The sequence below is a fragment of the Bombyx mori genome, chromosome 17, assembly GCF_030269925.1.
Source record: "Bombyx mori chromosome 17, ASM3026992v2".
Taxonomy (NCBI): domain Eukaryota; kingdom Metazoa; phylum Arthropoda; class Insecta; order Lepidoptera; family Bombycidae; genus Bombyx; species Bombyx mori.
In genome coordinates this window covers 12,264,222-12,291,071 of record NC_085123.1, presented here as the reverse complement: position 1 = coordinate 12,291,071, position 26,850 = coordinate 12,264,222, and the positions used below count along the sequence as shown (strand labels likewise).

The window sequence follows — 26,850 nt, the reverse complement described above, 5'->3', positions numbered from 1 at the left end:
TATTTAAAAGCGTTTACACGAACTTCATTTTGAATAGATGTGTGAGGATATCTATACAACCAGACAACGACAAGAAAAATCAAAATATTTCATAAATAAATAGCTAAAAGCTTTTTTTCAATTGCAATTTAAATGGGCAAACGAATTCATTAATAATTAATGAATTCATTAATCAAGAAAAAACAATAGCCGATATTTGTATTTTCGTTTATTTACGAATGTCATTCTCATATTAAGAATTCTTTAATAGCTTTTAAACTATCATGGTAGTTTAGGTATATATTAGATTATTTGCTTTAGCTATTACATTCATAATTAATAGATCGGTCCATGAACTCAATGATGTTGAGACGAACACTTTTACATATTTACATATTATATTTTTATGTAATAACTGTTATATCCAATGACATTATTGCTGCCTATCTGTTTTTTACTGTATCTGTTTGAACTGACGCTCAATTTATTCACTAAGTTTTCTGTGAAGTACCATTAAGTTCAATATACGGAAAACAACCATGTGACATAGTAATTCATACAGAGCCCTATAGTATTTTTCACTAAAATACTACAAATAATATGGAACTCGAAAGAAACTTCAAAGTTGTCAGCCTTCTTTTTCTATAAATCTAATACTAAAATTTACATCTTAAATATTGTTTTTTTATTTGTATAACTCTTCAAAAACAATTACGAATTAAATGCAGCGTACAAAGGACGTGTGCTATCATCAGTGAAGACATTTATTTAACTAATATCTCATGGTTAACGATCAGTAAATCTTGTATTTATGTGATTCGAACAAGAATAATCGTTTACCTCTGTACCGGATTTGTAATTAAATGAACATTAAAACTATTAATTTATTTTATTAGCGCTAGGTTAGCGCGAATTACTAAGTGAAAAGGTAACAAAAGTCATTAACTTTCTCAAAAATAAGTCAACTTGATTAATGGACTTTACGTAATTGCCTTAGAAAAAAATGTAATTACAGACATTACGATTCACTTAAAAATTCAAATATAGACTGTGAACAAATATAGATGTGTTACATCGCGGTAGAAATCATTATAATATAATATTACAAATCTACTCAGTACTATGGTTAGATGATTAAAATTTGACAGTTTTTGTTTGGCGGGAAACCCAGGTGTCAAGATAAGGCTTCCGCTTTTATTACACATCATTTGGCTGTATGTACTCAACTCCCTTTGCCTAAGTAAGGGATGAATCAAATAAAATTATACATTGAAATATAACATCATTGTCAGCTCTGATGAATGAGAACTTAAATGTCCCAAGCCTAAGACACCGCGGCAGCTTTTTTGTTATCTAAACATCTAATTTCTATCTATAATATCTATTTGTGGTTGTTGTAAGATTAAACATATAGGAAAATTCCCGCCTATTTCTGTTGTGTCAGTGACAACACACTTTGTAGTGGATATTTTCTCGAGTAATATTATAGTTTGCAAACAGCGGGTCGTGTCCCTATCACATAATAATTTCCTAGACATTATCTAATGTAAAATCAAATTAATAACACGATAAGCGCTCAACTCCGCTTACTTAGGAAGTGAGGTTAGCTTGGCATTAGCGTTTAAGATCGCTTCTGATTACCGTCAACTATTTACTGGATATAGAGTCTATCGCAAGCCCGCACGTTTATATACCTACTACTATGCTGCCTATTTCTGTTTTAGGTAGCTTTATGTTTCAATTAGAAGGACGGAACAGACATCATACAAAACCTTTGAGAATTAGACATAATGATTGAGAACCTATTGCAATAAAAACACACAGACACACACAAAAAATTAATAAAATATATATTCCACGAAAATTTTACAGACCTAGTTTATATTCAGGTCTATTAAAATATATTTTATGTGTTTATCAAGATAGCGAACGTTCACGAAATATAATTACGAAATTAATATCCTAACGGCTTATTTACGAAGCTAATAAGACTTTTATGCTTCAATTAAGAAGTTGATTGACGAAAAATTGTATGTTTTAAACAAGTTTACGTTATATTTTTTTATCTATACATTTTGTTAATACGATGACGATGAAATTTTCCACACTTATAGAGAATATAGAGAAGAAGTGCACAATGCTAATATTTTTTTTAAATAATGCATAAAAGATACATTAAATCAATAAAGAAAACATTACTCACACTACATACCATGTATTTGACGCACACACGCATGCATACTATTTATTGTCAAGCTTTTGTTCTTGACGTCTGTTGTCAAATTGAGAATAGATTAAATATTATTTGGCTTTGTTAATATTTTCTATAGTGTAGTCTTGGCGAAATTTGTGATTATAGAAGTATAAAATACAATCATAATAGTGTACAAACTTACAATTGCAATTAATTATAGTCGAATTTCGACTACTGCGGGACCTCTAGTATAATTAATTCCGTGAAAAGAACAAGAGTTGAAATCGTTTCGATGACACTTCATGAGTATGTTAGCGCATAATTAGTGACAAATATTATAAATATGTTTGGAGATAAATGTCTCGTTTATAAAACATTCAGTTATAGTCAAGATTACAATCGAATTTTTATGACGAAAACCATGTTTTTAACTGATCGCAGTGTCATTGGCGATAACAAAATGTTTTAATTAAAAAAGTTTGTCTTTTTTCATTTGAATATTATTTGTGCATTTTTAAAAGTTAACAAAATAGTCGACAAAACTTTTTAAAATGTTTGCGGATTCGTGACTGATGGTTTAAAAGTGCCATGATTATGTGTTAAGCTTTATTTTTTTTAACTAACATTTTCATTTGCTTTATGGATTTTATTACTTCAACAAACATACAGATTACGATTGCAATACATATTAATTAAAGTTCCTGTGGTCGGATATCAGTTTTTCTTTTCCTACCTATTCGCTCGAAGCTTAAGGTGGGTGAGCGGTAGGTGAGCTCACAGGCTCAATCTGAGAGAATTTGCTAACACTAGCCTTAGCAAGAGCAGTAAGTACTTCGCAGAATTTACCACCGGATCGGGATCGCGAACTACAGAGAAGATTCGGCAAGAAACTCAGTGGACTAGCATATCACTATTAGTCATATACAAACAAATTAACAAAATGTTCACGATTGGCTTCCACGGTGAAGGAATAATAACATCGTGTAATGAAAATCAAACCCGCAAAATTATAATTTGCGTAATTACTGGTGGTAGGACCTCTTGTGAGTCCGCGCGGGTAGATACCACCACCCTGTCTATTTCTGCCGTGAAGCAGTAATGCGTTTCGGTTTGAAGGGTGGGGAAGCCGTTGTAACTATACTATGAGACCTTAGAGCTCAAGGTGTATATCTCAAGGTTTGTGGCGCATTTACGTTGTAGATGTCTTTAGGCATCCGTGACCACGAGAACTCAAGCATTCGAAACGTCACAAATATTATAAAGATATTAAATCGTAATAAACGTGAGATGAAACCGTAATAGAATATAATATTTAATTGTAAAACGAAAATTAAATTCAAAAGGCGTACGTACGTGCAGCTTGCATCAAACGTGCCAGCCGGCGTTGTAGTGCAAAAACAAACGGTTGCAGACGAACGCCTTCCGAGAAACGAAGCGATCCGATCGAGGATGACGGTAAAAACGTTGACACGTGCTTAAGGAATCCAGCGTAGAAAACGTTTCGATCGATGCGATCATAAAATTAACGAATATTCGTTAAGTTTATTACTTTTCTAATATTTTCAACACCGTTTTACTGAGATTATATTTCATCTCATATCATATCATCTCATTTCATTTCATTTCACTCCATATTATCATTTTTCATAAAAAATAAGAATATAAATTAAAATAAGACATGACTTAAAAGACGTTGTTACCAGGTCATAAAATCCCTTAAAAAAACTTAAATAAAAGATTTTCTAATTTCATATTTCACATTTACGTGTCTATAATAATATTATGTCGATAATGTTATAAATAAAATTACATCTACGCTTAATCCTACTACTTACATACTTAAGTTGCGAAAACTGTTCAAGTGTTCATGGTACTATTAAACCTAACAAATCTGTGTAATTCTGAAGATAAACGTATAAATAAATGAACGGGAACAAATCACGCACTGTTAGTCGGGCCCAAATTAGGATTCCCTGTGTTATGGAAATAAAAGACTTATATACATAAATATACACGTTTAATGTATACTTATATAGATAGTCAATACCGAGACAAAGAGCTAATAAACCTGTTCATCACACGAATGTTTGTGTGATGTCGAACAGTAAGAAACGCTGGCTACCGCACCCACCAGTCAGACGTACGTAGACACGATTTAAAAAACAATTTAATTATGTACAATATCGAGTAATGGAAATAACGGATATGGTTCTTTATTTATTTATGAATGAGTGATTATTGATGGCCCGGAGGCCTCTCCAATTTCACTAGGACAGGTGGGCGAGCAAAGGTTCAGCCAGGAGGGGTGGGATTTGCTAACAGCTGCCCGAGCGCCTCCGAAGGAGACCTAACAACTCAAGGGCAGCTGCTTCGCGAATGAATATACTACCGGATCGGAATCGCGACCCGCTGAGTTCCTGATGCATGGGTTAGGTTGCACGTCGAACTCTTTGCCGAGTTCGACGACTACAGTTACCGGACTCCCTAAGCCTACAGATATAGTAAGTACATCAACGACTTTGATAAACCGGCGCATTTTCTAGAACCCGATACGTTTTTGTTCGATTATCTTACTTAATGGAAAATTAAAAACTATACACTAGTTCCATGTATTTTCTATCGTATAATTTGATTTATGATAACGAATACAGAAAGACAAAATGTTTTATTTATAAACATACGGTTGGGATGCTTTTAAAATGGAACATAATGGTGGTTCTGAATTTCTATAAATGTATCGAGTCGTTACGTGCTTTTAGTATAGATTAAGATATGTTTACACAGTTTAGGTAGATAGATAAAACAATAGTGATTTATTACAAAATATTATGAATTATTTCAAACTCCTTCGAGTGCGAAGCGTGGCGCACCTTAGTGACCCCGAAAACCGTACAGCATTCGAAATGTTAAAAATAATATAGATAATGGCAATAAAAAACGCGAGATTAAATAGCTACAGTAATTTTAATAATATCTACTATGTATCGCGGAGAGATGGCGGGACATCGTGAGACGCATCAAGTCTGCCCCTTCCAACACTATATGACGATCACGACCACTCTGTCAAGAGTGACACGACTGAGAAGAAGAAGAAGAAGAAGAAGAAAAATCGCGGAAATCGAACAAAACACGATATTCGTGCTTGTCTTGCGTGTATTTTTTTTTCCTACCGTTTCGCTGGTAGTCTGTCGCAATTCCAGTTACGCGCGGTTACGTGTGAGCTTACGGGCTCATCCTGAGATAATTTGCCAACACTAGCCCTAGCAAGAGCAGTTGTTTCGCTGAATCACTGAGAAGACCCGGCGAGAAACTCAGTGTATTATACGCGTGTGTTTGACATCCGTATCAAAAGATAAAATCCTAGTGTGGATCGTTGGATGTCAAACGTGAATTTTATAAGTAACTAGTGGACCCGGCGAACTTTGTTTCGTCATGCGGTTTGTTTCAAACACATCAACCGGTCAACTTCAATATTCTACTATAATTAACCATAGAATATATTACGTTTAGCTGTCAGTTTCGTTTTGTTATTCCATATTAGTTGCGTTTTGTTATACCACGTTTTATGTCGCGTCCCACGGGAACGTGATAAAAAGTACCCTATGTCCTTCTCCTGGCTCTAAGCTACCTCCCCACCAATTTTCAGCCAAATCAGTTCAGCCGTTCTTGAGTTATAAATAGTGTAACTAACACGACTTTCTTTTATATATATAGATAACTAAGGTGTAGTAAATAATACCACTGCTATTAAATTCACACACAAATGTTTAAATTATTTTGATGTATTTAAAGATATTTAAAAAAACTTGTAATGCGATGTAATCTGGTTGTCAAACATGTAAGGCGATTCATTTATTAGTCTTACCGTTAATAGTATTATGTTAATTTTGATAGTTTTAGGGTCAGAATTCCGTCAATAAATCGTATTTTAACTCGTTGATTGATTTTTACTGGTGGTAGGACCTCTTGTGAGTCCGCGCGCGTGGGTACCACCACCCTGCCTATTTCTACCGTAAAGCAGTAATGCGTTTCGGTTTGAAGGGTGGGGCAGCCGTTGTAACTATACGTGAGACCTTAGAACTTATGTCTCAAGCATTTACGTTATGGATGTCTATGGGCTCCAGTAACCACTTAACACCAGGTGGGCTGTGAGCTCGTCCAACCGTATAAGCAATAAAAAATAAATAAATAAAAACAAATTAAATTTCATTTCGTTTCAAAACTAAGGACGTTAAAATTGTTTTTTTTAATCTTTATTTACTGTGTATACCGGTGTTTCCAATGTGGGGCCCACGCCCCACAAGGGGGCAATTTGGTAATTAAAGGGGGCAATCGCACTAAATTAATATAGAAAATCTGTATTAAAATTATTTCGATTTTGAATTTCAGTTTTTTATTATGTGTTTTGAAATATTACTTACTGTGTTTTGATAATAATTTCATAGTGATTTCTTCCTAAAACCTATCATTTATATTTCTTAAGTGAACAAATAAATTTGTTAATCTTAAAAATTATGTATGCATAAAAATTTTTGAAATGTGACAGTACAGCATAGAACAAAAAAGATTGGGAAACACTGGTCTAAACTGAGTGAGATTCATCAGTCTAAGCATTGAGAAATTTGAGAAAAACATTCAACATTTTAGCATATTTTTCTAAAAAGCATTAATGCTGGCCATTATTACATACTTTAATAGTACCGTTACTGTATCGGCCACTATTTCAAACCAATACGGTTTCGTCGTACACTTAAAATACAATAGTCGTGGTCATAAAATAAATTTTCTTTACTAAGTTAATTTAATATGATCTAGGAAATCACTTATCATGAGAAAGCGTAGACTTTGACGGCAATAAAAATTCCTGCAGGCTCACATCATCTACAAGTCAATTAGCACATTCCAATAAAACGCGCCATTTGAAAAAAAAAAACGCTACAACCAAATGACACTTCTAATTATTTTGACAAATATTATTGCCATGTTTGAGTGACATCACAACATTACATTGGTGTCTATGGTGTTTGACAAATCAGTAGCTCAGGAATTTATTGAAAAATTAAAGAGATAAAAAGCCCCTAATTGATTACGCCTCCTAATATGTAATCGATTATTACATCTATATCTATACTAATACATATATAAATCTACAGTGGTTTTTACGGATGTTCCGTTATAACAACTGAACCATGCATCCGATTGACTTCAAACTTGGTATCCATGTAGAAAATACGTGTACTTAATGGATAGGCTAATAATTATATGAGTGTTGGACTCCCTAATAATAATGACAATAAATAATAACGTTAATTTTAAATGCCCAGCGAAGCGGGCGAGTACGGCTAGTTAGGTTATAAGAATGCAGAAGGAAAATTGAATGTTTGTCGCGCGCTTTTTCTTAGAATCGAAGACAGGAAATACTTACTTGCTGACTGTACCTGCACAACCACTACGTGGGTGATCTTCTGTGAATCGAAATCACAGTACGAAAATTGAAATCCGTAAAATTAACATTTATTTTATATTCTCGATAAATAATTGTTTATATTTTTTTAACGGTTCCGAATAGTGTGGTCGTTTATTTTAGACGCGTTCGATGACTTTGACCTTTCGATTTATGTTTTATATTCATGTATTCTATTTATGATCATAATTCATACGAGTTTTTTTTTATTGCCCTTGTAGGTAGACGTGCATACGGTCCACCTGATGGCGAGTGGTTACCGTCGCCCATGGACTTTAGCAATGCCAGGGGCGGAGCTAAGCCGCTGCCTACCGCTTAATACTCTCCACAAGCCTCTTTTGAAGAAAGACATGTCATACGGAAACACCGTAGAGGGGAGCTCATTCCATAGCCGGATGGTACGTGGCAAAAAAGATCTCTGGAAACGCACTGTCGATGAGCGCAGCGGTTCCAAATGATACCGGATGAACTCTGCTCCGATGACGGGAGGTGCGATGATAAAAAGGAGATGAGAGGATCATCTCAAACAATTCCTCAGCGTTACTTAAGATTACTTCAGCACTAAGTCATTCAATGAAGCCGACGGACCAACACGTATGAATACCGACGTTCTCTCTGTTTCAACTAAATTCTGAAATTCACTATTCGTGCTTTGCTTTCAATAGTAGGATAGTTGTCTCTTCGCGGCATAGAAATTACGATCTTTTTATTTCAATGCATTTGAAGTTTGGAATATATTGACTACGATATTTATCGCCGGGCTACAACACTACAGTACGAAAACAAATGGTAGTTTCAAATTTTTGGAACAATTTAACGACTTTTGAATATTTGTATGTAATTCAGACTACAAGTCTTATTTAGCCCAAACATCAACCCGCTGAGTTTAACGCCGGATCTTCTCAGCAGGTCGCGATTCCGATCCGGTAGTAGGTTCATTCGGGAAGTAGATGCTCTTGGGTTGTTAGGTCTCCTTTGGAGACACTTGGGTAGCTAATAGCAAATCCCACCCTTCCTGGCTGAACCTGTGCTCGCCCACCTGCCTAGTAAAACTGGAAAAGCCTCCGGGCACCAGTAATCTTTCAATCATAAAATAAGTCTTCTTTAGTTTCTTCATAAGTACGAATACCGCTGTGTTTTTCTAGTCCTTAGTTTAGATTATCGCTCCCTACTAGATTGTATTAGTTATAAAAACCTCAATTCGCTGTAAATACTGATGTTTTTACACTCATTTCAAAGTAAGAGTCGGCGCCTTAACCGTTCACATTCCGAAGCACAAACTTCAAGACAAGGGGAGATAAAACTGCAACAAATCGAGTGTCATGAACACACCATACTCGGTAACCGGGAACACCGTTACAAATCCTTACAAACGTTTTAGTCATAACAATAATTCTTATTGCAACAAGCATAAGAATCACAATCGTTTAAATGAAACGCATTACTGAACTTTACTTGCATCAACTGCAGACTTCTTGGTTTCGATGTTTTGTTTATTATTTGCTAAGAGCTAAGATTCAAAATCGTATAGCAGATACTTGTGCTAACAAATCGGGAATGCAGTCTTGAACTAAAAGCAACGTTGTTGCAATTCACGAGAGTCGTTTCTCTGTAACTGAATATTAATCGTTCATATTTCAATTTTTGTTGTATGGATTAATTAACAATTATTATTTAAATCGCATGCATTCATTTTTGTTATTAAGTATTTATTATTATATTTATTTATTAGTTTTTGCTCGAACTGAAACTTGCTTTTGAATTAAAATCATATTTTTTTTAAGTTAAGTTTAATAAGTTTGCATATTTCCTATCATGTGCTCCAAAGATTTATTTGAGTCTTCACACTTCTATTACTTCGATGACTATATACTATAGTTAGTTTTATCGAAAGGATCGTCAGCTTAAGAAACGAAAAAAATAAATATGAAATTAATTACTTATTAATTTAGTTGTGCCGAAATCACGGTTGGCGATGCTAAGGATATTAGGGTATCGTAAAATGTAGGTATTTATAGGGTATTAAAATGGACTGCCTGATCTTCTATGAATGCAAGCTTTAACGTAAGCAATGCTATATCGATAATTGTCAATGAGTAATAGTTTCTAACTGCTTGTGAGTACCTATTACCCCTAGTTTCGAGGTTTAGGTCGGAATCTCAGAATCTTTATATTGGTCATTTGCGGTCTGGAAACTTTCACCAAAGCAGTAGGTGTTCGTTCTGGGGCATTTTTTGTTTCGTATATGTAGGCATGCGGCGTGTATAAAGCTAGCGCGTATAAGTCTAGCTTGGGATTAAATATGAAGCAATCCTCAAAATAAAACGACTGGATGTATGATTTTGAATTAACGATTGGCGCGTGTCACTGGTTGGATCGTTCATAGTAATAAAGCTGATCAAAGCTGCAATCAGCGTCGATATTGTGGTTATTTAAAAGTCAAATGAAGGACAATTGTGTTTACGAATGTGCATACGAAATCGTTATGATATCGATACTATGTTGTTTCGATATAGTGTATTTATTTCGAGCCCGCACACAAAATCGTTTAGATTCTATCGATTACAATACTTACGATAAAAGTGTTTCGCATGTCCACTATTTGTCTAGAGAAGCGTTCGAACTTACCTGTGAAAGAAACAAAAATATTAATACTTATATATGTGCAAAAGAATACTCATTAACGGGGATAGGGGAAGCTTGATTGTGATTTTGAAATAATAAGATATTAATTAGAACTATTTTTTTTAGACTGGTTATTATTTTGAAGATTTTATTTCAGATGTATTTTATTTACGAAACAGTCGACGTCGCCTTATACACGTCATTACGGATCCTCCCGATCCATTAACGGTGCTTTTAGGTACCTCAAGCACCGGTCACCGTCCTCGCCGAACCCGTCGCTTGCGACCAAGGGCTCGACGAGTAAATTAACCCTCAAACACAGCCCACTGAGTTTCTCGCCGGATCTTCTCAGTGGGTCGCGTTTCCGATCCAGTGGTAGATTCTGCGAAGCACGGCTCTTGCTAGGGTTCGTGTTAGCAACGTCGTCAGGTTTGAGCCCCGTGAGCTCACCTACTAGTTAAGGTTACGCTGGAATAGCCTCTCAAGGCTACCTAAGCTTAGGTAGGATAAAAAAAAACAGCAACGTACTTTTGAAACTATTTATTTTCGTGTACCTTTCTGTCACCATATTTATCAGAACGGTAGAAAAATATTGACTTAACCGTAACTTGAATACATTCTGTTTACCCTTTGTTTCTATTTGAGATAAATGAAAAACACTTTTCACAGTAATAATAAATAATAAAATCTAATATTTTGCTAGCGAAGATAACCGAATCTGACTGATTTAGTTTCGCGTGTTGTTCCATCTTTATATTATATAATTTTATAACATGAGTACGTTATGCTTTGAGCGATAAAGCGTCAAGGCCATTCCCGTGTCTTACTTGAGTTTTTGAACCCATAACGTGATTAGTTTAACTGCCGTTTTCAATCAGTGTAGATACATCAACACCTTAGTGAATGTAGATACATTTAGTTACACCAAGTTAATTTTCTCCAATAAATAAGATATTCACGATGAAGGGATTATATTTTATATTAACAATTAATATATGCGCGTAACTTATCAATTTACAAGATATTGTCAAAAGACAGTGTGGTAAGGCTTACGGATAATTATCACCATTTTGCCTATTTCTGCTACTAAGCAGCAATGGGTTCTAGTTTGAAGGGCACGACTTAACCATAAAATTTTGGATTTAGGCCTTACGTATCGAAGTGGTTGGAGCCAATCACGCTGTAATGTCTACAGATTTCGCTAACTACTGAACACCGAGTCTGTCGAGAACTCGCTCATTTGTCTATGCAACAAAAATAAATTTGTAAAAATACATACAAGCGTAAGCCTTGTTGGAGAGTCGGTCCGTCGTTTTTCTTAACAATATCTTCGACTTAACGATCAGAACAATGTCGATAGATAGTGTGTCCGAAAGCCAAACTATGCAAATAAGTTGGCTAATTACCTTCAACTAGCATTCTTAAGCATTAGTCTTACTTGGAAGACTTAGGAGGGATGAAGGCCTACTTCAGCTTTGTACCCGAGGTTATAGACAATCGCACTAATTCATCGAAAAGTTTTGGGTTGAGAATTTACTAGTTTTTCAGAGTATCATCACGTATACCTATGTAGGATCCTAATACCAAAGATCCATACTCTATTATATGCTAATCAAATACGGCCCGCTTTGGTGGCGGATCTTTGATTTGATTTTCCTCCGGACGCTACTAAACTTTACAAGATCACCCGCTGGGCCAATTTTCAAATTGCCTGATAAGTCCATCTAAATCGATCCAGCCGTTTTGAAATCTATAGCGCAAATATACATTTTCGACTTTTTCATTATACATAGATAGATTAGCGATAGTTAGCGTGTTAGCGTGGTGTGGATATGAGATGCATGTGACTAGGGGATGTATGGAAATGGTAATGCAAGGTAGAGGGGGCAGTGGTCGACCGAAGAAGACATGGATGGAGTGTATGAATGACGATATTAGAGAGAGGGAGAGAGAGAGGTTTGAGTATTGAGATGACGGCTGATAGAAGAGAATGGAATAGAAAAATTTGTTGTGCCGACCCCACCTAGTGGGATAAGGTAGAGACAAAGAAGAAGAAGTACATACATAGATAGATTTTCAGGGAAACTACACTTGTTAATAACTACATTCCTAGGTTAATGTTTTAATTTTCCTTATGTATTAAAAGCATTTACGTATGAGCATATTTCTATATCTTAAGCAAATAGAGATACCTATAGATCGGAATCGTGGGTAAAATGATTCACAATGACACTAACTTATTTGTGAATGTGTACATACACACTCAGATCTGTTTTGGCGAAAGCGTCGTCTTGCTCATTTTACTGTTTGTTAGCTTTGGTTTTAGGAATTTTCGTACATCCTTGTAGTCATTAAATATCTTTAGAAACCTGTTACGTTCTCGACCTCGTTGCGCGATCTTTTATTTGCATAGTTACATCCTAATCTCTTTGTTCAAGGGAATCTTGTATTTTGTTAATTTTTGCAAGCGATATAACTACAGACAAAAGTGTACAGATACAAAGTTAAATTTGATTAGGTTCGAATGTTTTAAAAGTAGAGTTGAGTAAGGGTTTAAAAGTGAGTTCTACCTGATCGAGCCCTGAAATATTTGGGATACAAGTTATGATCGGATGACGATACAAGAAAATGTGGAAGAATTGAACGGGTTTTTTATTTTCCAGTTGGTGTATTTCATATTTGGCATATTCTTTATTATTATTTAGAAAATGACCCAGGTGTTTTTCGCTTGTACATATAATGTCTTCTGAGCATCATATCGAGCAAGATCGAGGGACTGCTAATTAAAATAGCCTTTGCAGCAGGCACTTGGGAAAGACTCAATAGTCAGATGGGTAGGTTTTTGTGTTACTAACATAGATTACAAGTAATACTTACTAACAAAATGTATGGTTTCTTTACTGAAATTAATTTAATAATAAACAATAATATATAGGTAGCTTACCCACGTATGACGTCATTAGATCAGAAATTTGTGTAAAATTTGAAAGGAGCTAAAACGACATCCAATTTTAAATAAGGGTCAATTAGTGTCAGTAGTTCGTATATAATGGTTTAATATCATAAACAATAAGATTTTACCGTTGATTTGGTAAGAGGCGGCGAAATCATGTTATCATTTTCGAAGTTCTAAATAATAATACAATAGAAATCGTGCACCGGTACCCAAATATGTGGAAGAACTTGTCATAAAATACATTTCGACAGGGCCCTGTATTATGGAATGTCAACAGATTCGGGCCACCGTGCCCACGTGTTAAGGAATGCACTGCCTACGCTGCCGTTCGCGACGCCATCAATCTGCGACCCATTGTGAGCCATTGTACCTCTACGACCGTTGTTATAGATACTTCAAGACATAAAACACACGCACACAAAGAACGCGGATGGACTGTAAGATCTTATGAAAATACTAACTATAAATTACGAATTTATTTTGGAACGATGCGGAGGGGTACCATGACCGGGGAAAAACGTCCGTAACGTAAGATTTTTATTAGTAATGCACACAGTGTACGACTTAACTTTGTAATAACGTACAAAAAATTACATATTTTTTTATCATTCGTCGACCACGATCTCAGAGCGTTCGTTTGAGCAATACACTAACTCTTATGCAAACAGCCGTGAATGAAGTGTACCACAATAAGTTCGCACGTTACCGAATGACCGTGGGTTGTGGCGAAAACTCCAGTTTTATTTTCTTTATACCTCGAATAGAACTTAAAATTAATATTTTTATAATAAGGAACTGCGTTCCTATCCGGTGTCCCACGACACCACACATCTTTTATATATTTATATATTGTACATATTTTTATCATTTACAGAGTTAGATTGGTTTTCTATAGCTCCATAGTTATAATGAAACAAAACGATTTAAATGAAAATGAGGTTGTATTGTTATTCAGTATGGGTAACTTACACATAAAATTATACCAACAACATCTTAGTTGGCCGCGACAAGCAAAATAATAAAATATTCAAAATGGCCGAAAATATACAACGAAAATGGTATAATTAAATGTAAAAGTAGTATTAATTACGTCAACGCCTCGCGAAAGCCCAACAAAATACTAAACTTAATCGTGTTTCTGCGTGAGAAAACAATGATAGTAAATATTCACTTACGATCTAAAACAGGAAGCGGTACTTACCATTGTATACAGTTTGTAATACTAGATGTCAGCGTAATAAGAAGTAATGATCAAATAAATATGTCGTACTAAAGTGGTTGGTAAATTGGATCTAAAGTTTGGTGTTTGTTTGAAAAAAGAACCCAAAAACGTTCGTCTATTATTCGAAATTGAAATAAAACAATAGTGATTCACGACTGTCGATAAACTTGTCGATTAAATTGAACTAGAGGTCCCGCAGTAGTCTAAATTCGACTATAATTAATTGGAATTGTAAGTTTGTACACTATTATGATTGTATTTTATACTTCTATAATCACAAATTTCGCCAAGACTACACTATAAAAAATAACAAACAAAGACAAACAATATTTAATCTATTCTCAACTCGACAACAGACGTCAAGAACAAAAGTTTGACAATAAATAGTATGCATGCGTGTGTGCGTCAAATATATGGTATGTAGTGTGTGTAATGTTTTCTTTATTGATTTAATGTATTTTTTATGCATTATTTAAAAAAAAAAATTAGCATTGTGCACTTCTTCTCTATATTCTCTATAAGTGTGCAAAATTTCATACTCCTCAGTCCGCGCAATTTTCGTAAAAAGGGATACAAAGTTTTTGCTTCACGTATTAATATATAGATAAAAGTTAATTGAGTTGTTGACGATCTCTTCGTCGCGTGGATGGAGTTCCGTAACGTATGTTGAACCCGTAACCCCATTTATAAAAGTTAGTTCAATTTTAATGGGTCCGTAAACGAAACAGTCTGGCTTCGTCTCGTAATAGCCAGCGGCTAGTTACCGGAGGGGATTCGACGGCTATATCGTCCCACACTCAACCGTATTGGTTCGAAATCACTTTGAAAACACGCACATTTTACGTTCAGGTGCAATAAAAAAGCAAAAGACTATTTTATTGCAGCAGGGACGAAAATGTTTTAGTGGGAACCGTAAAATAAAAACGTTGTAAAATTCACGCATTGTGCCGGCGTCCATGTTATATTTACGACTCCCTTGCACATCCTTTCCGAAATTATCTATTTTGGTATGAAAGTTACGATTGAATGCTGTGCTGAAGAATATTTATTTCGGTAGCGAAAACGACCATCGGTGTATAGTGCGCTACACGATTTCCACAACAGTTAATAATAAGTATTAGAGACATTTTATATTGATTTAATACTACTATTAAGAACAATTTACGAGTCAACAGTTTTTAAAAGGTACACACACACGCGCAGGAGAATTGAATGCGGTGGACTATATCGCATAAGAACTAGATATTTTAAATTTTGAGGCCATTTTAAAACGGTTTTATTAAAAGATTATGTGTATTAGTACACTGCAGTTCAGCTAGCTATGTGTACTTTTTTTACAATAATTACTTTATCATTTTTAAAAATGAACGGTTTGTTTGTTGTCTATGATTTAAAAAGCACAGAGTATCCCAATTTGGGGTCACGTGTCAAACAAAAAGTGGTATGTTTTCGTATGTAATAAAATTTACACTACTCAATCAGTGATAAACAATGCAAACACTAGTTGTTTTCAAGTTTTCTCTGTATGTGGAGATCACGCGTGGCAACATGCTTTCCGCCGCGTAAACGTTGAAATCTCAACTGTATTGAGTAACAACTCTCCTAGCTTTTGAGAGCGGCACGCAAATCTGAAATTACAGGTTCAAGGCTCAAGACATAAAAAAGTTTCAAGATTTATTTGAAGGGTACAATTCATGTTAGTACTGTAGTATATTTTTTTGTAATGGCGGAACAATAAATAAACGAGACATCAACATTTCTCGTAATGCTATAATTTTGTATGTCACAAAAGAAATAATTTAAAAAGTTCCGGTGGGTCAGTGGGCTGATTAGTACTGGCGCCTATTGGTATTTTATTAAGCGTACGATTTGAGGAATCACTGAATAGTTAAGAGAACTTTTCCATATTAATATGCATTTATTAGCTGCAGACATATGTTTGTAACGGAATCTTTGAACATGATTTTGACCCTCTTCAAAACGTCGGATTAACTTGAATTTGGTATACTTGTTAAGGATCGATGACAACTAAACATTTAAAAAAAATATATATATTTAAAAAAACTAACAAAATACGCTTTTATAGAAAATCCAACTAAAAAATCGAAAAATAAAAAATAAAAAATTTGAATTAAAAATAGTGTAAGAAAAAAATATTTTATTGTAAAAAAAAGCGTGGGGTGCATGGTATTAGTAGTTATAAATATTTTATGAACAGATATGAGTAGAAGGATTATTTTGATAATATCCTGAAAAGCACCCCACGCTTTTTTACAATAAAATAAATTTTTCTTACACTATTTTGAAGTCATCGTGGCCTAAAGGATAAGACGTCCGGTGCATTTGTATCTAGCGATGCACCGGTGTTCGAATCCCGCAGGCGGGTACCAATTTTTCTAATGAAATACGTACTTAACAAAATGTTCACGATTGACTTCCACGGTGAAGGAATAACATCGTGTAATAAAAATCAAAACCCGCAAAATTATAATTTGCGTAATTACTGGTGGTAGGACCACTTGTGAGTCCGCACGGGTAGGTACCACCGCCCCGCCTATTTCTGCCGTGAAGCAGTAATGCGTTTCGGTTTGAAGGGTGGGGCAGCCTTTGCAACTATAATGAGACCTTAGAACTTATATCTCAAGGTGTGTGGCGCATTTAAGTTGTAGATGTCTATGGGCTCCAGTAACCACTTAACACCAGGTGGGCTGTGAGCTCGTCCACAACTTCTAAGCAATAAAAAAAAATCAAATTTATTAAAATTTACTTTCAATTTTTTAGTTGGATTTTCTATAAAAGCGTATTTTTTTAGTTTTTTTTTAAACTATTATTTAATTTATTGGCATTCTCGATTAAGATTGAAAAGATGCTTATTCTAATAGGTAGATACTTGTTTTAATAGGTTTTGTTCATTCGATATTCAAATTTAATTATAAGGAATGAATCCGGACAGATGTTTGCATCTTGTTTTTTTTTACTGTTCTTACACAAATTTTTGATTTTCGTGTCGTAATGTATTATCGACCGCATAAAAATTTTAATTAAGGAATGTCGCATCTGTCTTTTAAGTGCGGTAGCTGTGCTCAGCTATACATAAAATTAAGGTGTTCCAGAACGTTTTTAATTATCACCAAAGAGATTGTAGTGTAAGTCATTTTAATTGCAAACAACTACAAAGTAAGTTATTTCCTAATGTACAACAATTGCGATTTTTATATCTCGAGGTGGATGAGGTTAGATTCACCTAGTGATGTCTATGGATTTAACACCGAGTGGACGATGAACTTGCTTACCGTTCCATCTAAGCATTCTAAGCAATAATAATAAATAAATAAAACATTCCTGAATTGTCTATTCACACAAACATCATAAACTGTTTATCGATATCGGTATCGCAGTTACTGGTGGTAGGACCTCTTGTGGGTCCGCACGGGTAGGTACCACCACCCTGCCTATTTCTACCGTGAAGCAGTAATGCGTTTCGGTTTGAAGGGTGGGGCGGCCGTTGCAACTATACTGAGACCTTAGAACTCATATCTCAACGTGGGTGGCGGCATCTAAGCAATAAAAAAAAGTGTTTATGTTGTTTAATGTTATCGATAATGATTTGCAAATCACTAAGACTTTAATCGTCTTGTATCTGGAGGCGAGTGCGGTCTTGTCGGCGACCCGTCAAAGTTAACTAGCCCGAGTCTTTGAATGGCATCGATAACTAAAAGGTCGCTTGGCGCCAGGACCAGCGCGGTTTCCAGTTAAATAGCATCTAAATTTAACTATGAATTTCAAAATTTATTTACTATAACCGTAACGACCTGTTACTATATTCAATACTAGCAGCCCGCTCCGGCTCCGCTCGGGTCTTTAACAAAAATTTCAACGATATTTGACGTTGTTTTATTTTTTTTAATAAAAGAACACTTATTGCGGCATAACTAGAATAGTTAGACATATGCTGTCGCGACACTTATTGTAAATAATGATGTGTTCTACAAAGTTGTAGTATATTATTTTATTCTATCATCAACAGTTTTCGCAGGGCACGCGACGTAAAGAATATTTTACGTATTTTTTTTACACCTTGGTTTACATTATTGGATTTTTAGTAAGGATTCCTAATTTTTTTTAAAAAAAATTATGCCCTATGTCACTCGGGAATAGTGTAGCTTCCAAATAGTGAAAGAATTTTATTTATTTATTTATAACTTCTTATACTAGAAAGTATAAAGGCGGACTTAATGCCATAGGCATTCTCTAACAGTCTACCTTAGGGGAGTGCAGAGATGAAGCTTTACAAATCGGTTCAGTAGTTTCGGAGTCTATTCAATACAAACAAACAAACAAATCTTTCCTCTTTATAATATTAGTATAAAAGTATAGATAACCGTAACGACCTGTACTATATTAAATAACTACATCTAATAACCATATCGAGGGGTGAAAGGTTTTTAAGCGACATTTATCTTTGTAATTAAAGGTGCGTTTTATTTGGTATTAGCATCAACTGTACGATGTTCTTAATTGAACTTCAATTAAGTTTACTTCGTTCAGATAGCTCTAGAAGTTTTTTTGTTATGTTATTTTTTTCCAATTTTTTTAACTTTAAAGGGATTTCCTGTAAAGTTGGAAAAAAGTCGCTTAAACCAAATGGCCTTTCGCCCCTCGATATGTTTTTAATTAATCACATAAATAAATCCTAGATAATCAACAAAGCTGTCACACAAAATAGTCTAGATTATCTGACTGTAGGTCATTGTTAGACAATTTATACTAATTAAAAAAACATATTGATAGACCAGGAGCTAGTTTTCAACATTTTTTTTGATGATTATTCTATTCTATTCTATCAACATAATAATTAGATACCCAAGAGGCTTCAAACTAACCGTTGTCACGTTACATGAATGTTATGTGTCCTAAAACTACATATGATTTGTATTTAAGCTTCCTCATTGCAAGACTGATTGCAGTATTGTGATATTCGAAAAGACTTCGAGAAACTTCACTTGGCCGATTTTAACATAATCTGACCTACGCGTCCATTTGACTTCATATATTAATGCTATTTTAAATCCCCTAATTAACATACACCTTCTCGGAATTGAGTGTGTGTTTAAGGACAATCGTTTCACGCCAAATGAAAAGCGAGTCAGTCGAAATCCAAACTTAACTAAGTCACCACGAAACATTATCCATTATTCTGCTCACGCGCACACCTACAAATACATAAATAGGTAAATACTAAATTCTGAGTAAATAATTCAAGTCATGCACAGCAAGTTCTTCCCACACGACCGTCAACATGGCGCCGGCAGGTTGCACTCGCATTTGTTTTCGTCTAAACTAATCTAAACGGCCTGGCCGCTCGAATTGATAAATCCCGCTAATAACTGTTGTTACGTAATTTATTTCAGGTAATAAATCGTTGCTTTTGTAGGTTCCGTTGATGGATGTATTTGAAGACAGTTGAGCGACCTCGCTCAGCTGTGGCCACTGATCTGTTTATTATTGTTGTAATTAAAGTCCACAAGATCAGCTTTAACGGGATTTTGACAAGGGAACGTGCGTGAGAAGTGAAAGTAAGTCGTCGTGGCCTAAAGCGTGGCGAAAAGACGTCCGGTGCATTCGTGTTGAATGGACCGGTGTTCGAATCCCAGACGGGTACCAATTTTTCTAATGAAATACGTACTCAACAAAATTAAATGTTCTCGATTGACTTCCACGGTGGAATAACATCGTGTAATAAAAATCAAACCCGCAAAATTATAATTTGCGTAATTACTGTTGGTAGGACCTCTTGTGAGTCCGCGCGGGTACCTACCCGCGCAGACTCCCACTCATCACCACCCCGCCTATTTCTGCCGTGAAGCAGTAATGCGTTTCGGATCGAAGGGTAGGGCAGCGGTTGTAACTATACTTGAGACCTTAGAACTTTTATCTCAAGGTGGGTAGCGCATTTACGTTGTAGATGTCTATGGACTCCAGTAACTACCTGAGAGATTTCTCAAAGAAATAAGCAGTGCCTTTGTACATAATTTTCCTATTACTCTGTACTGTGTCTTGTTTTCTGTGTGTACAAAAATAAATAAATAAATAAATAAAAATACTTAACACCAGGTGGGCTGTGAGCTTGTCCACCCATTTAAGCAATAAAAAAAAAGTAAAAGTAGACGAATCTTATACTGCTGTTTTCAATTTATATACAGATATTCCGGTAAAGTGAGTTGTAAATTTAAGGATTTCGTAAATAAAATTAAAACGTTAAGCTGAATCTGGTCGAGTCGTGGGCGATCGAATGGCGTGAGACGTATTTTGCGACATTGGATTTTGATTTTACGGATGTTAAACTAAGTAAGTATTTTAATATAGCAAATACTCGTATTCGATAGCAACGGTTGCAACAATACAGTTGAGACTTCAACGTGAATGCTGGCATACAACACTTAAGATGATGCATAAGAGTTCCGGTAACCGCATAAAGCTATGTGTTCCGTGAGATTGTTTACCCATCCACTAAAAAAATTATTAAATACTGTTCGTTGAATAAATAGTTTGGCAAAACTTTTGCTATGAAAGGAGTAATGGTCTTTTCAAATGTGTAATTAAAAGTTAACGTTAATTAAATAAACCGAACCCAACCTACATGTTAAATCCTAACACCTAAATAAATTTACTTACCTACTCCACGAACGTAAAACGGAACGTATTTAAGGTCGCGTTCGTTTTATTGCCGGCAAAAATAATGGCGCGCTATTGACGCGTTCAGAATTTCTGGCACGTAGGCCGTTTACACCGGCCTGTTTATTTTAAATAAGGTTTCGTTAAGTAAAACCAAACCTAAGGGATTCCGGATAAGAATTCGAATGAAAAATTGAAGAGAAATGTCTCGATTAATCTGTGCTTCGAATACTTAATAAACCGTATGATAAGGATTCCGTGAGATGTTTGTGTTTTCGGGCTGGAATTGTTTTATCTGTGAAATGATTTATTTAGGACTTTTGGCGGGCGCGTGAAGAATTATGTTGTAAATTGTTCAAGTTGGTACACTAATTGTCACGAATCTAATGTTTATTTTTAAACAAACGAATTAAAGTTGCGGTTTACTAACCGATTATTATTTAGGAATTTGTACAAGTGTCGTCTGTCCCACCACACAACCTGAAAGGCATTACTGCTTCACAGCAGAAATAGTCAGGTTGTATAAGTATTAAAAAATTCTTTGAACAATTACGTGATCCGCTAGAAATAAAATTTATGATATATCGCATATACGGTGCTATAAAGTCACTTATGCAATTCTTGTTAGCACTGAACTGTTATTAGTGAGATGCGAGAGATTTTTGATTTTACTGATGGGAGTTTAAAGTTGTAGTTTAAATATTATCATTTTATTTCTATAGCAGAACTCTTCGATCAACAATAGTAACTAGATAAAGGGATACGTACAAAATTAAAGCAAAAACTGTCCGCGTGAATATATACTTATATAGCTACATTCGTTTACTAACAAACGGAGAAAAAAGTTTTGAAACACTTTTACGTTCAAACTAATTACAACTATGGCACCTAGTAATAAAGTCACAAATCTCCAAAACATTATCTAATACTTACGATCATTCGTCACATAAAACGAGCAAAGCAATAAATTACTCCTGTCACTTACCAATAAAAAGACATATATTAAACAACTTTTAATGTTAAATCAATCTTAAACTGCAAGAAATAAAGTAACTTTTCCCTTAATTGCTCTGAGAACTAACATCGTTTTGCTTTATTTATTTTTGCTTCTTGAAATGCCGATTTCTATTTACTACAGGAGGTAAGGGAGTCGCGCTGAACACTAAAATAATTTATTAATGAATTAAAGTAAAAGTTTTGTTGTTTACTTTTTATGTTTTGGAAATGTATGTTTGTTAGTATCTATACATTACTTATTATTTTATTAGCGTTACGTTTTTGTGTAATATATATTTTTAAGTTTTCGCGACCAGTGCACATAATAAAACAACGTTTAAACGGTTTCAAGCGCGGTATTTTTATTACAATGTTTCGGCCACGTTTCAGTAGTCGTGAGCACGGAAGGCAAAGATGTCCAGTGTCAATGAGCGGAGATCTTAGCTGGCTTATAAAAGTCATCTCTTGTTTCTCTGGCGACAATCGAGATCCATTCTGCACACGTGATTGCTAGGAAAGCTAAAATAAAAATGGAAAGCTAAGTATCTAATGAGAGTCCAACAAACAGACACAAAAGCAGCATTAAGCAGTTTTAACCAACTAATTTTGAAGTACTGCTAACAAATTTCGAAAAATTATTACAACACAAATCTACTCCATGCATTTACTGTTCTGTTAAGCAAAAGTTTGTCCATGTGTTGGCCGAGCCTTGACCAACATTTGTAGCGGTGGTTAAAAATCGGTAATTTTGTTCAAAATTTAATATTATTTATAAGTTTAAAGCTTAAAATATAGTTTACACTTCATGTACTTACCGAAAGTAAGATACTCCGGCCGTTAAATTGCTTTTTCGGGCCTTATTTTTGCAACTTTTGAATACACACTGCGGTATTGTGAGACGGGTTAACATTGGCTGTGTTTGAAGTGAACTAAACAAAATAACAGCTCACATTTCAAGTGAGCTGTTATTTGACGAGACGGATTTTATGCACCGACCCGAAATCTAGTTACTATTGTTGATCGAAGGCAGAACTATAATAAGCTGCTGAATTTTCCAACGTTACTTCTGAAAAATTTGCATAAGTGACGTTATCGCATCGTATGTGGGTTATGTAGTTCTAAAAAGTGCACATTGATTATTAGCCAAACATAAATGCGTAAATTTTATTCTACTTATTACAACGATTTTAATTGCATTTTCTCCAATTTCCATAAATAATTCAAAGTCAATTCTGTGTAAATCAGTGTCGGGTTGTTCTCTTGTTCGAACTCTAAATTAGAATTGCGACGGCTTGAACAATATGGCCTCGACTAGAAACGTGATGACTTCTCTGCGGACACATTCATTTGTTTCGATGTATTATTATTACAATTAACATCGAAGGTTCGTATTTTTAATATTAGAATTGTTATTATTATATATTCTGTGCTTAAGTTTGTTTTTGTAGGAGTTACTCGCGTAAAAAAATATTAATATAGTAGTTTTCAGTCTAATGCTCAGAGAATTTCATCGTCCCGGTCGGTGGTAGATTCTGCGAAGCACTGCTCTTGCTAGGGGGCCAGTGTTAGCAACACCTCCGGTTTGAACCCCGAGAGCTCACCTACACGTTAAGATAAAGCTGATATAGCCACTCAAGGCTATCGGCATAGGAAGAGAGAAAAGACTTTTCCCACACCCAAAGACAGAGTACTATTCTAGATTAAGCTATTATTTTGCGTAGATAAATCAATCAAGCAGACTAAGCATTTAAATAGATGATTCTATTGTCGAGATTCAATTTGTTGATCCAATTTTGGAAAAGGTTTTCTTCGTTTATTTTCAAGGTTGTTTTAAGTGGCTACAATCGCTCCCGGATATCTTTTTCCGATGCTATTGTTGTTAATTTCTTGAATATCCGAAGCCATCAGTGGTAAGAAGCACGACTTACGTCTCGTTCGTCCATTTGATTGCGTAAAACAATCAATTAAGAAGTATATAATGACAAAAAAACAAAAATCAACATTACTATCTCTAACAGGCGACAATGTGACGTTTGATTTGACAAAGGCGTTTCCTTCCCCAATCTTTTCTCTGTTGTGTAACGACATCCGTAACATGGGGGTGGCACATCTGTTCGAACTGTCAATTTTGAATCCCGTCAATATTTGATCATTCAATATCCGATTTTTTTATTCTATTGTTGTTTTACATTTGACGTGACGTCACCTTGCGTTGTTTCTTTTATTTATTTAATGTCAATTTGTTGATTTGTCAATATCAATATGAAGAGAAACAGACAAACAAAAATAAATTCTACAGCAATCGAATGGAAGCGTGTGTGTGAACCAATTGTGTGAATTTGTTCTTTGGACTAATCAGATTTTATCGGATAACAATTGCATCAGCAAGGACGTTGATTAATATACTATTGATAAATATTTTCGAACTGTATAATTGATAAATCAATTAGTGCTGATAATTAATTTTTTTCGGTGCCTAAATGTCTACGCTTACTGATAAACGGCATAAGAATACCATGTAGGTTTAACATAGGTATTTGGTAGGTTGTAAGCACGCCCTACCTTTTTTTGAGCCTGCGGTCGTTCTCTTATGAGGTCCCCACGCCTAGGGGGCACGCGGGGTATGTGGGACAGGGCGGTCCGTAGATGTTGGGAGGGGAACGCGGGCTCTAGGCATGGAATTTAGGACCATCACGGCCATCACCCCTTATATAGTTTTTTTTTTATGATTGAACGTTTACTGGTGGTCCGGATGCCTTTTCAGTTTCACCAGGACAGGTGGGCGAGAAAAGACTCAACCAGTAGGGGCGGGATTTGCAAACTGCCCGAGCGCCTCCGAAAGAGACCTAACAACTCAAGAGCAACTGCTTCGCGAATGAATCTACTACTGAGAAGATCCGGCGAGAAACTCAGCGAGCTGATGCATGGGTTAGATTTTACGTCGAAATCTTTTGTTGAGTTCGACAAGTACGGTTACCGGGGTCCCTAAGCCTGCTCCTAGTGTTCGACCCTTACACAGTATAACATCGCTCAATGCAATGTCTTTCTTTTCGACATTTTCGTGGTAAAAAAATTGAACGACGACGTCTATGAGCACTGGTGACCGCTCACGATCAAGTGAGCCGTATGTTCGACCGCATATTAAAGCAATAAAATAACGTCCATACGTCTCATTGACATTAAAGCGACAGTAAAACCTAAACCTATAATTTACGAGACCTTTAAATAAAGATCGTAATTTTACTCACAATAACTACTTATTCGGATTGACCGAGTAATTTTTGTGAGAGTATAATTCTAAGCCATATGCTTCTCGTCAGAAAGCACAAAATCCTGTATACATTCGTGTTACGTGTAATCATAATGATGTTCTTATTTGGGACTTGATGAATAAGGCAATACGATCGAATAGTAATGTTGCGTAACACTTGATGGAAACTCGATCGATGCGTGACCGAAAAGTTATTTATTATATCGCTTCCAAGTTTTGAGAGACTAATAAAATATTTATTTTTATTTTTAATTTACTTTTTAAATCTATACTAACATTCTAAATGTGAAAGTTTGTTTGGATGTTTGCTACTCTATCACACAAAAAGGACAGAGCGGATTCGTATAAAAATACTTTTGTAACTTTATTAATACGTAGAACACTTTTATCATGGTCCATGACCCGGGCAAGGTCGGGTATATATGCCGAAATAAGTACGATTTACTGATCTCTGATTTTACTTACCATCGGAAGTTGACAGATTGACCGGCAGTTTATGGACCCCATAATGACACAGCGCAATAAACTAACTTTCATCACAGGAAAACATTTCCGCGTATCCCTCTCCAAGCAAATCTCTATCTTTCTCTAATTTAACTTTTAGAAAAAGCGGTTTGAAGGGTGGGGCAGCCGTTGTAACTATACTTGAGGCCTTAGAGCTTATATCTCAAGGTGGGTGGCGCATTTACGTCGTAGATGTCTATGGGCTCCAGTAATCATTTAATACCCGGTGGACTGTGAACTCGTCCAGCTAACTAAGCAATAAAAAAAATTTATTAAAACCGTCAGATGCTAGACAAGTTTGCGGCGTTTAGTACAAAATCGACGTGCACATTGCCTTCTTAATTGATTTTTTCGGACAGACAATTCGATTATATCATAGTCACCGGACGGCTATTAGTGCCTAAATTGACACACAAATACAAAGTGTTACCGAGCCCGCTCAACGTTTATACTTCACTCCAAACTGCGTCTAATGCGCATTGTGTATAATCCACGGGTTAATCCGCGTTGCTCAGCTCGGCGCGTCTGCATCGTGTCCAGCTGCCACTATCGAGGTCACATTCGTTTGTTGATGGTTTTAATTGACTCTAACTGACTTGTATGCGTCTGTTACTGCTTATACCGCTACACAATTTACGTAATAAGTACACAGTGAGTACGCGTTCAGCTTTTGTTTAGCTCTCAGATAATGAGGTATTTATTTCTTTAGATAATTTAGCAAAAATTAGGGTATCGAATTATGTTTGGAAGCAATTTATAGCTATTACTATAAAACTGAGGCCTTAGAACTCATATCTAAAGGTAGGTGGCGGGTATTAACATTGTTGATGTCTATTGGCTTTGGTAACCACTTAACACCGGTGGGAAGTGTGCTCGTTCACCCGTTTGCGCAATAGGTACCACTACCTACCACCAGAGGTACAACTACCCTGCCTATTACTACCGTAAGGCAGTAACGCGTTTC

General features: G+C 35.4%; 1 protein-coding gene and 1 long non-coding RNA gene across 19 annotated transcripts in view; both read right to left on the bottom strand.

The window, feature by feature from the left end:
* The window catches only part of LOC101736209 (caskin-2), a 339,004-nt gene that overhangs the window by 101,501 nt on the left and 210,653 nt on the right, over positions 1–26,850 (bottom strand). The window lies entirely within an intron of this gene.
* On the bottom strand, positions 22,448–23,360 carry LOC134200469 (uncharacterized). Its single transcript, XR_009975421.1, has 2 exons — positions 22,927–23,360; positions 22,448–22,630 (listed from the first exon to the last, which is right to left on the bottom strand). It is a non-coding gene; the product is annotated as an uncharacterized LOC134200469 (long non-coding RNA).